General features: G+C 37.5%; 1 long non-coding RNA gene across 1 annotated transcript in view; it reads left to right on the top strand.

Moving 5' to 3' along the window:
- LOC145242730 (uncharacterized) overlaps window positions 1-12,789 on the top strand; it is a 42,686-nt gene extending 29,897 nt beyond the window's left edge. The window contains exon 2 of the long non-coding RNA XR_013862817.1: window positions 12,562-12,789. This is a non-coding gene — a long non-coding RNA (uncharacterized LOC145242730). The remainder of the gene's footprint in view (window positions 1-12,561) is intronic.
- The last annotated feature ends 234 nt before the right edge of the window (window positions 12,790-13,023 follow it).

Genomic DNA, 13,023 nt, shown 5'->3' with positions numbered 1-13,023 from the left:
TAAAAAAACTCGTAATTTCTCTTTTAAAGGTGGGTTGTTTATATTCTTTATGGATTATACTTCCAAAATAAATTATTAAAGTTGTTTTAAAAGTACTAGAAATATTTTTTTTATTTTTTAAAAAACTAATGAATTTTACGAATTCAATATTTTTCAATTTTTAAACTTTAAAAATCTATCAAAATTTTTCTATTGATTCTATTTTTACGATATTTTCAGGGTCAATGTGAAATTTTATGCTCTTTCCAATGAACCGAATATAATATTTTAGACAAACGTTTTTTTTTTAATTCACGCCCCTCCCCCATTTTTAAGTGTCTATTAAAACGTAAATAATTAATTTACTCACCAAAGTTTTATATATCACAAATTGAAGAGAAAAGGTCAATAAATAATATATTCGAATTTAAAACAAACAAAAAGGTAGTGTTTTTTTAGAAATTTACCTGTAAAGTTCGAAGTTTAAAACCTTTTTTTTTAACCACGTTGTTTGTTTTTTCTTTTGTTTTTTTTTTTGTTTTTTTTAATGAAACCTTGGTCCTTACTCCTTTAATTGAAAAAAAATTAGGGCTTGAGTTACATTTTTCGAGTAGGTATAAGCTTGGAAAGACAGGGGGTCGAATAATTCACGCCTCCCATTTTTGAAATGTCTATTAAAAAGTAAATAATTAATTTACTCACCAAAGTGTTATATATCACAAATTGAGGAGAAAAGGTCAATAAATAATATATTCAAATTTAAAACAAAAGAAAAGTAGTGTTTTTTTAGAAATTTACCTGAAAAGTCCGAAGTTTAAAACCGTTTTAAAAAAAAAAAAACACACGTTGTTTGTTTTTTTTTTGTTGTTTTTTTATGAAACCTTGGTCTTTGCTCCTTTAATTGAAAAAAAGAAAGTAGGGCTTGAATTACATTTTTTGAGGAGTTATAAGCTTGGAAAGACAGGGGGTCGAATAATTCACTATTTTTCACGAAATTTCTGACACACCTATTGTATCTCAGACGGATGAGAAAGAAAGAAAGTGTAAATTGTAGCAGAAACAAATGGAACTTTTTTCTTTTAACGAATCAATGCCTCTCCCCCTCTGTGCTATTTGGCCACATACTGACCAATCAAGGGTACGGCGCATTGATCTTTCCTATCCCCTAAGGAATTTGGCCAGCATCCGGTTTGAGGAATAAGAACTCGTCCTTACTGAGAGAGACACCAAACGGAACGGACCCTTTTCTTCACTCTCTCCACCTCTGTGTTATTTCTACTGGTATCAACGATTCCACTCGGAATAACTATCGCGATAGCACCAGGTAGCCGGAGTCCAGCTTTTGACAAGGAACATATTACATTCTCCTTAATAAACCTTTTCTGTGCTACCTTTTATGAAGTTGTTGCGTTCGTCATTTCAGAAGCTTGTATTGAATTATTTATTTTATTAGGTTGTGCCCTAAAAGCATCTAAACCCTAAAAAAATATCTGTTTTTAGGTGTCGTCTGTCATCAGACTGCAGTCGTCAACAAGTAGCAGTGGGGGGGGGTCTGTATAGGTCGCTTGCTGACGTTTCTCTCGCGATGGCAGCTAAGATCCCAAAGGGCTAAAAATAATCCTTAAGAGGACAGCTCAAATCAATGCGCCCTGCCACTCGATTGGTCAGTGTGGCCGAATCACTTTGGCACTGGGCATTGATCCGCTTATAGTAAATAGTTTGTTAAGTGCTACATCACCCCCTGCTTAGGCGAAAAGCCGATGAAGAAAAATAAAAAGGTAGCAGTCTAGAAAAATACAGAACACAAGGCAACGTAATGTCTTGAAGTTTATGTTGCGGAAGAAAGAATATATAAAGGGGTAATGAGAATAGAAAGTTCCAGATAAAATTTCTTTTTTTTTTCTTTTTTCTTTTTAAATAAACCGAATTTACAGGGGTTTAAATATACAAAGTTTTGCATAATTTTTTGGGCCAATGTACACAGCGGCCACTACAGGTAATAGTGACATAGTTGTCATTTTCGGTATTCACTTCAGGTGTATGCTTCGTGAATGTAGGTGGGATATGTGTGTCTTGTGTTTCTGAGTCAAGAAAAGTTCTTTTCACTCTGTCAACAGATACTGTTTCTTTTTTGCTCCTAATATCCAGGGTGAAAAGTTTAGAAGTGCGTGATAACATGTGATAACGACCAGTATAAGGCGGTGTTAGAGGGGCTTTCACACACTCTTTTCTAAGAAACACGTGTGTCCATGAAGAAATATCTTTGGGGACTAAAGATTTTATGGTCTGTTCCCTAGGTTTCATGAGTGGGAGCTTACTAAAGTAAGCTTATAGTCTGTTTATAAACAGAGCTGGATCTGACAATCCTAGTTCAATCTGGATCAGCATCTGACCTGGCAACGATAGGGGTACTCCATAGACCAGACCAGTTCAGCTGGAGAGTATCCGAGGTCCTCTTTGATAGCTGCACGACAGCCAAGAAGGACAACAGGTATGTATTCACTCCATTGCTGTTGGTCAGGGTAAGCGCATAAGGCAGCTTTCAATTGTAGATGGAAGTGTTCTATCATCCCATTCGAAGCTGGGTGATAGCTTGTTGTTCAAATATGTTTGATCCATAAAATCCTGGAAAGTTCCTGGAACAGGTGGGATTCAAACTGTGCTCCACAGTCTGTGGTAATTGTTGTGGGGACTCCATAGCGCAATATCCAGCCGGATATAAGGGCTCACATTACAGATTCAGCCGAAATGTCCTTTAGGGGAATAGCTTCAGGCCACCGTGTGAAACGGTCTATGCAGGTCAGGAGATAGATAAATCCCTGGCTGACTGGCCATAGTCCAACCAGATCGATGTGAACATGGCGGAACCGAGCATCTGGGGTGCTGAATGTTCCCAGGGGTGCACGGATATGGTTGTGCATCTTTGACTTCTGACAGGAACGTGTCCAGGCAGTGATGTCACGCCTCATATTAGGCCAGAAAAATCTAGCTGTAATCAGCTTCACAGTGGCTTTGCGTCCGGGGTGTGTATAGTTTGTCAAAGACAGCTCTACGTTACCCCCTTATTACTATTAGAGCTCTCCGGTTTGGGGGGGGGGGCTTTTTAAGCAAAACCAGTTTTTTACTTCAAAAACTGTTTTCGTTAATAAATTATTTTCTACCTTATTGTTTTTTATAATTTTTAAATATGACTGAAAAATCGCAAATTTTTTTTCTGTTAAATTTAAATTGTATTTGTCAATGTTTATGGCAAATATATGTATAGATTAATACGAATAAGCACACATTCCATTTGTTCTGCAATGTCTGTTGTCTGCTAACAATGAACAAGATCTGAAAAAGATTTAAATATAATAGTTAGCAATATATGGATGTCGTTTCGGAGTCACTGGTTGTAAAATCTCCATTTTTATTGGGGGTTGAGACGTCTTAGATAATTACAAGTTTGGAGGGTTACATGTTATACGAAAATGTTTTATTATTATTATTATTATTATTATTATTATTATTATTATTATTATTGTTGTTGTTGTTGTTGTTGTTGTTCGTAACATACAATTGATGGACATCGAAATATCTCGTTGTATAGTCTATGATTACCACATATGCCTTGTTATAAAGATAAAAAATATCCGTCGCAACTTTCATCCATGGGTTACCAGTATTTCGTGGTGTATTAACGATTCTGATGGTTGTTGGTTACAATGGTTTAAACAATATGTGCATGTGCTAACCGTATCTTTTATTTGATTGTTTTTATTGAGCCAATAGATAACTTCCTTCGCTCTTGTAATGCACTTTTCTATTACTAGATGTCTCGTATGGATCTTTTGTAGAGTCTCTTTTCTTTAAGAGTTTGGGACCACTGTTTGTTGTGTGCCTTTTGATACTAGTCTCTTCACAACCGATATTTCATCACGAACTGGTATGTGTGGCGCTATTGTAGTGGTACATCTTTGTTTTCTGGTCAAGTTGTATAATTAAATAACCCACGTGCTATTTCTTCTGCCCTTCACATCGCCAATTTCTTGGTTAAGTTCGACACTGTTGTCCAAACTTCCAACTTCCAAACTTCTGTATACGTAACGCACTTTCTCTCAACTGCAAAAGCACATCTGCTGATCGAACTTACTTCTTCAAAATCCAACCTCAAAATGAACCTGCTCTCTAAAAATCAACGCTCTTTATCTCCAACCAGGAGCATCTCATCTACATATCAGGTGGTAACATTGCAGGCATATAAAGAGATAAGGCAGCCATTTTTGTTTCTTTTTTCTTCATCCTTTTTGTTCCACGACCGACAAATTATGCACACGTGCTAGTTAGGTAAGTCACGCGTTTCCCTACAAGTTGATTTTGTATTTTTCATCAGAATCTGTAGCGTTGGATCTTTTTTAATTTCTTCTCAGCACATGTCGAGTTTTTGATCGCTCATTCAATACTGTTTCAAAATTATATGAATATATTTATCCATCTCTGTATCTGTTATCTCTTGTGTAATATCCTTTAGATATGCACGGGACAACACGTCTGCAATTACTGATTCACGGCCTGGGATATATATCACCTCAAATTCACATTTCTACAGTAATAAGAAAAGTCTCTATTCTAGGAGGGTTTTTCGTAATTGATTTTTTAAATAATCTGTCTCAACAGTTTATGATCATTTTCAATGAGAAAATGTCTCCCATAAACGAATTGGTGAAATTTTTTTACAGGCAAACACTATACTAAGTGCTTTTTTACTAGCATCAGCGGTAATTTTTATTTTTCTACTTGGATCATAAAATTGTAGACTTGGTGAACTTGTTATTTGTTTCGATTTCTCCACTGACTCTATCTGAGGTTTATTGAGCGACTAGTGTTTTCTTGTGTAGGAGTTCCCTTAACGGTGTTGTTGATTCCGAGTAATTTGGTATGGATTTACACAAGTTGTTCATCATTCCCCAAAATCATTGAATGTCTTTTTTATTCTTCTGGAAAGGCATTTGTGTAATGGCCATTATTTTAAAAGATTCTTACTCTGATGTTCATCAAGGAAGCAAGCGACCACGCATTTGTGCTTTGTGTGGCTATACAAACAAATAAATAAATGATCAGCACTCACATTGGAAATGTCCTTCTGTCCTGCGAGCTGCAAAGAAAGAAAAATCAAAAAGATCCAAGATGGCGTCCATGTTTTTTTTAAAGCCTTCGATCTCGCAGAGTTCTCGCATGGTCACATAACATACCTGCTAATGAGGCATGTTGGATACGATAAAAGCAGGTCGCTGCGAGGAGTTGGCAGAGTCTTCAGACCTGTGTACAGTGAACAGTGCTCTGCATCTCATCAGACTTTTTGATAAAACCCGTGTAGTGAGATTTGCTTTGATTCCCATTAGACATTTTCTTTTTTTTTTTTTTTGCTACATTTTCTTTATTCCTTGATGAGTGATTAGGTGACATAAGTACGTCAGTTGCTTTGTTGCAAATTTACATTTTGATTTGTTTAATTTCAAACCAGCTTTGCATAGTAGTCTGAATACTTTTTCGAGAATTTTTATATGTTCTTCTAAGGTTTCTGCCCATATTATTATATCATCGAGGTGAACTGCCGAGGTGAACTGGGTAGCGTTGTCGCTGACCAAACAATCCACAACCCTAAAACGAGCAAACAACTCCAATCAAAAATTTGTCATCGTTGCCGTGGTCGGTTTTTTGTATCTTAGGACTTCTGGCCATTTCGAGTAGTTCTCTACTACTATCAGGTAGTAAAAATCCTCTACTAGTCCCGTGTAATCAATTTGGATCCTTGACCACAGTTGTTCAGCTTTAGGCCAAGGTTTATGTGTTATAGGTGGTACCTTGGCAGCCAAAGCACAACCTTTGCACGTATTCACCATATTGGTAATGTCTTGGTCCATAGCTGGCCAGTAAATGAAACATCTCATCAGGCTTTTCATCCGGTTTATTCCTGGATGCCCCATGTGAAAGTCCTTGAGAATCCTTCTTTGAAGGGTTTTGGGGATGACAACCCTTTCGCCGTATAGCAGCGTTTCATCGCAAACAGAAAAAATATCTGAACCAGTATCACCAAGTGTTAACTTCTGCTTAGTGGTTTGGATGAAATCGTCATTCACGGATTCTGCCTTAATTTCCTAAATTGTGACCGGCAGTTCGCGGATGATATTTTTAACCATGGTTTTCAATTCACTATTAATTTGTAGTGCCGTGGTTACTGAGTCTCCAAGAGGTTCAATTTTGGCAGAAATTAGTCTCGACAGACCGTTTGCATGTGCCAATTGTTTTGAGGAGAGAAATTCTATTGTAAAATTATAATTTAGAATAGTTCCTCATCTTGATAGTCAATTTGACGTGAATGTGGGAAGTCCCTTTTTTGATCCAAAAATGGATATCAAAGGCTTATGGTAAATAAAAATGTCTTCTGTACAGTAACCAGTGGAATTTAGAAACTGCAAAAATAATTCCTAGTCCTTCTTTCTCGATCTGAGAATAATTTTTCTCTGCTAGAAGCAGAGTCCGGGATGCGAAAGCTATTGGCTGTTTTGAGCCATCTGGCATTCTATGTAACATGCAGGTGCCAACGCCATATTGGTTAGCATCGCTAGCCACTATTATATCCAAGTCCGGGTTAAAATGAGATAGGAACCGTTTTGAAGTAAGGGTTTTTTTTTTATTTCTTGGAATGATGTCTGGAAATCTGCTGTCCACTCCCAAATTTTATCTTTCTTTAATAATTGATTAAGTGGTGCGCACAATTTGTGTATGTTTGGCATAAACCCTTGGCAATAATTTGCCAAGCCTAAAAAACTTTGTAATTGTGCTGTTTTCCGGTGCCGGCATTTCTCTAATGGCGGTCGCCCTGTCCGTATCTGGGCGTCTACCATCTTTATCAATGATATGTCTGAGGTACTTGATTTTTTGTAAAAAGAATTCACACTTGTCTTCTTTGACCTTAAACCCATAATTTTGTATTCGACTGAATAGTTGTCTGATATGCTTTGCGTGTTCCTCCCTGCTTTTGCTCGCTATAATGATGTCGTCTAGATATGCAATAGCATTGTCCAGATCGCTCAGCATGGTATCCATTGCTGGAATATCGCGGGTGCTATATTGACCCTAAATGCAAGCCTTTCATATATGTACAAGGTTAGAGCTTTTGTCGTTTACAGGAATTTGTAAGTAAGCCTCGCTCGGGTCGACCTTAAAGAAAAACTTGCTGCTATTTAATTTTGTGAGCACTTCCTCTAAGTTGGGTAATGAATAGTGAAAGTTTCTAATGACCCATTGAGTCCGGTCGAGAAGTCAGCGCAAACGTGGATTTCTCCAGACCTTTTTATATATGTAGACTGCTGGAGCAGCCCACTCACTATATTCAATTTTAGTCATGTTTTACCGATGTTTTCTAATCTATCCAGTTCCTGATTTATCTTGTTCAGAGATGCAAATGGGACATTACGTTTTTTTTAAACACCGGTTGTGTGCCCGGTTTTAGCTTAAAATCTGCGGCCATTTTTGTGCATCTCCCAAGGCCAGGAGAAGATACATTTGGGAATTCTATTTTTAAAACTGGTTATAAGTTTCTCAGTTTCAGCTGGGTGGGTTTCTATTTTTTTGAAAAATGTGGATATAGGAAGATCCCACAAATGAAATTCGTCCATGCTATCGGAACCAAACAGGTTCTCACTATTTTTTTAATACACACATTTGGAGTTTTTTCGTTTTTCCCAGCAAGGTGACGTTGGTGATTAATTCACCCTCAAAATTAATTTTTGTACCATTGACGGCCGTCGCCATTCTGTTGGTTCTTAGCATAGTTGGTTTTCATAATTTCTTCCACGTTTTGAAATTTATTATTGGAAGATCCGACCCACTGTCTAATTGAAATTTAATATCCTTACCGAAAATGTTGACCGTTACATATTTGCGTAGGTTTTCATCTACAACATCTCTAGTTACTGTTTGACGTACTCGGCTTGTTAATGTCCCACCCTATTTAACCTGCCCAAGGACAAACTGATGATCTCCCCTTGTATTGGAGGAGGGCCACCAGGGGGCGGAAGGGATCGAGGCAGTTCAGTACTTCTCTTTGAGACAAGTCGCATGCGTTGGTACTCTGAATAAACATCTTCCATTTATCATATCACCGTCTGGACATTATTTATTTCACTTTAATATCTGGTAACAGAGCGTACAAGAGCTATATAAAACGAAATGAGTTCCAGAATATTTGAACTACCAAAATTAAACCCGGAATTTTACAATTCATGGAAAAGAGAAATTCAACTATGGCAGTTAGCAATGAATATTCCGCCTTCTCGTCAAGCGCTGGCCGTATTTTTGTCCCTCACGGGACAAGCTCAGGCAGCTGTATTAGAAATGGACATCTCATTACTAAATGCTGAGGAAGGAATGGACAATCTCGTTGAAAAACTGGATACACTTTTTATGGAAGACAAAAATCAATCTGTATTTATTTGTTACGAGAATTTCGAAAATTATCATCATGAACGCGACACTTCCATAAATGACTATTTGATTAAATTCGACTAACACGTGACGAAACTCAGAGAATTTCAAATAATTTTACCTGAACCATTCCTGGCTTATCACACCCTTAAATCTGCCAATCTCAGCCCCGAAAATAAGAGATTAATTAGAGCAACAATAAATAACCTCACCCTAAGCGATATGTCAATACAATTAAAAAAAATCACTCATGGAAATTTTAACCCCTATAAAAACCCTATCAGCAGCAATCCATTTGTGTCAAAAAGGAAATAGGCAATGTTGCTTACCGCGTGGCTACAGGTGGCCTCGCTTACAGTTAGGTGGACACACATACACAGAATGACGAAAGCCTATATGCACGACGTTATCACAAGCCTTCACCCTTACCTGCTGATTTCACAGGCGATAGCAGTAGTAATAAGAAAACGTGGTCCCACAGTAATTTCAGCCGACATTCAAACCGAAAAATCTCGAATAATTGTTATGTTTGTGATTGCAAATTCCACTATGCTAACAAGTGTCCTTATTCTAAAAATAATTATCATACACAAAAAAGCATGGTATTATTAAATGAGTGTAAAAACGATCACATGATGTGAATGAGAACTGTGAAGAAATCGCTAATATAGTGTTGCTTAACCAAGAGAAAGCTGATAATACGCTTCTTAGTCAGACAATAAACTCTGCCATCTTGGATTCGGGAGCGAGTGGAACCGTATGCGGAAAGAAATGGCTAGAATGTTTTCTTGCAACTTTGCCTGAGGAATCAAAAAACGAAATTCCCTACGAAGAAGGCACAAAGTCTTTCAAGTTCAGTGATGGCATTAAAATAAAATCACTCAAAAGGGTAACTTTACCATGTATCATTGCTAAATTAACGTTAAAATAACAAGTGATGTTGTTGATGCTGATATCCTTCTGTTATTAAGCAAAACGGCAATGAAAAGGGCGCAGACTACCCTCAACTTTAATGATGACACAGCGGAAATGTTTGGTAAAAGAATAAAACTACTGTGCACCACTTCTGGCCACTACCACATCCCTATGTCCAGACCTCTACCGGGCTGGGGTAAGTTACAATATATTTTATTTCTAAACAATATTAATAAAAAAGGCAAAGAAGAAAAATTAAAAATTGCCACCAAATTACATCGACAATTGAGCCATTCCAGTGCACAAAAACTATGTGATCTTGTCAGAAGTGTTGATTTAAAAGATGCTGAATATATGGACATCTTAAGGAAACTCCCACTTACTTGGCAGACCTGCATCAGGTATAAAAAAAACCTGCACCTCAACCTGTTGTAGTATTTGCTTAGGAACTTATTTCAACCAGACTGTAGCGATGGACATAAAGGAAATTAATGGACATAAAGTACTACACCTGGTTGACCATGCAACAAGATATAGTGTTGCTGTCCGGCTTACAGGCAAGGAAAGCTCTGATATCCTTAATGCCATCTTCAAACACTGGATTGCATATTTTGGTGCCCAGAAGCCTTTCTTACTGATAATGGCAAAGCATTTGACAATCAATACTTCCGAGACATGGCTCAAAACTTGAACATTGTAGCCCGTACCACTGCCGCACAATCTCCTTGGAGTAATGGATTAAATGAAAGGCACAATTGTGTTCTGGGAGAAATGGTCAAAAAGACATCAGAAGACGTCCAATGTAATTTTGAAGTTGCACTATCATGGGCTGTCAATACCAAGAATGCACTTCACAATTCATATGGTTATAGTCCTAACCAGTTGGTTTTTGGTGAAAATCCTAACCTGCCTTCCCTTTTGAATGATCAACTTCCTGCACTAGAAGGTGTAAGTACTAGCCAAATTGTTGCTGACAACCTCAATGCAATGTATGCTGCAAGGAAAGGTTTCATAGAGTGTGAAGCCTCTGAAAAATTGAGACGAGCCCTTCATCATCAGATGAGGACCCCCATAACTGATCAATACAAAAATGGTGACCTTTTTAAAAGAAATGAATCTGATAGATGGCTTGGTTCTGGTGCTGTCATAGGCTGGGAACATAAACAAGTACTGGTAAAACATGGAGCCACATATGTTAAAGTGCATCCCTCTCGCTTAATTTTATATCCTGACACACATCATAACACCTCTGAGCACCATGACACCAGTGGACAAATAAAACCTCAGAGCCAAAATAATGACACAACAAGTGGTTATATGCCATTAGATGACGGGAGTGAAACTGCTGATAATCCTGAACAGAATGGAGCCAATGTATGTGACACACTATCAAAAATGATCACCAAACCTGTGCAACTGCCTAAACCAGGCCAAACTATAATATGCAAATTCACCAATGATGAAGACCAAAAATGGAGGAAACTGAACGTGATCAGTAGAGCTGGTAAAGCCACTGGTAAAAATAAATATTTAATGAACGTTGTTATGGAGGGAGGTGATCCATTCTGGCTGGATTTTGAGAATGAGATCTTGGAATGAGAAACCAATAATGAGGATCAAACCTTCACTGAACAAGCCCCGGAAGTAAATATAATTACCGACTCCTCTAATGACGAATATGACAAAGCCAGGAAGAGAGAACTCCAAAGTTGGGCTGAACATAAAGTCTACACAAAAGTATTAGATCAGGGCCAACCAAAGATAAGCACAAGATGGGTCTACACTAACAAAGAATCCAATGGCAAACGAACCTTTAAGGCCAGACTTATTGCCAAAGGCTTTCAAGATAAAGATGCCTGCAATGCTAGAAATGATTACCCAACATGTTCCAAAGAAAGTTTAAGAGCAATCTTAGGAGTTATGTCAGCAAGTGGTTGGATATGTAAATCCATGGACTGCCTTTTTACAGAACAAACAGTTAGATCGACCCATTTACCTTTTTCCACCAAACGAAGCCAATGTACCTCCTAGTTGCATTTGGAAATTATCCAAATGTGTATATGGTCTAACTGGTGCATTTCGATCCTGGTACCTAACACTTAGAGAAGAACTGGTAAAGCTAGGGGCTACACCATCGAAATATGACCAGGCTATTTTCATGTGGCATTTTAAAAATAAGCTACAAGACGTAATTGACACTCATGTTGATGATTTCTGCTTTGCTGGGTCAGAGACTTTTGAGAACAAAGTCATTAATGAGCTTCGTAAACTTTTCAAAGTAAAATCTGAACAAGTTGCTAAGTTTCAATATATTGGATTAGAAATAAAAAAAATCCAAGAGTAACATCAATATTGGACAAGATGAATATACAAAAAAACTCAGACACATTCCGCTGCAGAATGGAAGAAGGCCAGAAAATAAGTTAACATCATCTGAGATCACCAAGTCCAGGCAGCTAATAGGTCAGCTCAACTGGCTAGCCACCCAAACGACCTGACCTCAGTTTTGATGTTAGTGCTTTAAGTTCCATATTAAAACAAGAAAATGTGGATTGTATTAAACACATTAATCGAACCATAAAAAGGGGCAAAAAGGAGAAATCTCAAATTCATATTCCAAATCTGGGAAACCCTAAATTGCTGCAAATTATAGCATACAGCGATGCATCCTTTGCTAACCTAACTGACGGTGGATCACAAGGTGGCCACATAATTTTTTTGCTAGATAATAATAACCAATATATGGCAATAGCCTGGCAATCTAAACACATCAAAATAGTCAAGAGCACTCTTGGTGCAGAGACTTTGGCCATGGTTGATCTCACTGAAGTCTGCCTTTATTACAGAAAACTGATATTAGACCTGTTACAACTGGAAGAAAACCCTACAACTATCAAGATAACATGCAAAACAGACAATTCCTGTTTGTATGATGCAGTGCATTCTACTACACAAATACTTGATAAAAGACTGCAAATTGAAATGGCAATTCTAGAAGAAATGGTTGACAGGAGAAATTGCAGAGATATCTTGGATACCCAATGATAAACAGATTGCTAATGGTTTAACCAAAAAGGGAGTCCTCCCTTTAAAATTCTTGGATTCACATCTGAACCAAAGGAATCATCAGTTTAATTTTAAAATGTAGAGTCATACAATTTTGTTCAACCATTCCTTTTTTTTTTATTTTCTCTGCAGATAACTTTTGATGCTGTCTCCTGAAAAGTCCATCCTTAGTACCAGAAAGGAAAGTGGGGAAGTGTTAATATCCCATCCTATTTACCCTGCCCAAGGACAAACTGATGATCTCCCCTTGTATTGGAGGAGGGCCACCAGGGGGCGGAAGGGATCGAGGCAGTTCAGTACTTCTCTTTGAGACAAGTCGCATGCGTTGGTACTCTGAATAAACATCTTTCATTTATCATATCACCGTCTGGACATTATTTATTTCACTTTAACACGGCTTTTTTCTGATTTTTCCTGCAGTGAGAGCTTTTATGTCTGATTTTATTACATATGGGGCACCTTTTTGTAAAGAAGGGCAATCCTTGACCCAGTGTTTACCACCATATCTGAAGCAAGGGCTCAGTGCTTTTGGTTTTTCCAACTTTTGGGGGTAATTTTCTGTGTACCGTCTCAATGGTTTTTTCTTTGTTATTT

Source organism: Euprymna scolopes, chromosome 21 (genome assembly GCF_053919585.1).
Source record: "Euprymna scolopes isolate OS-2025 chromosome 21, ASM5391958v1, whole genome shotgun sequence".
Classification (NCBI taxonomy): Eukaryota; Metazoa; Mollusca; class Cephalopoda; order Sepiida; family Sepiolidae; genus Euprymna; species Euprymna scolopes.
The sequence above is the reverse complement of the archived record's forward strand: the minus strand, read 5'-3'. Positions and strand labels throughout refer to the sequence as shown.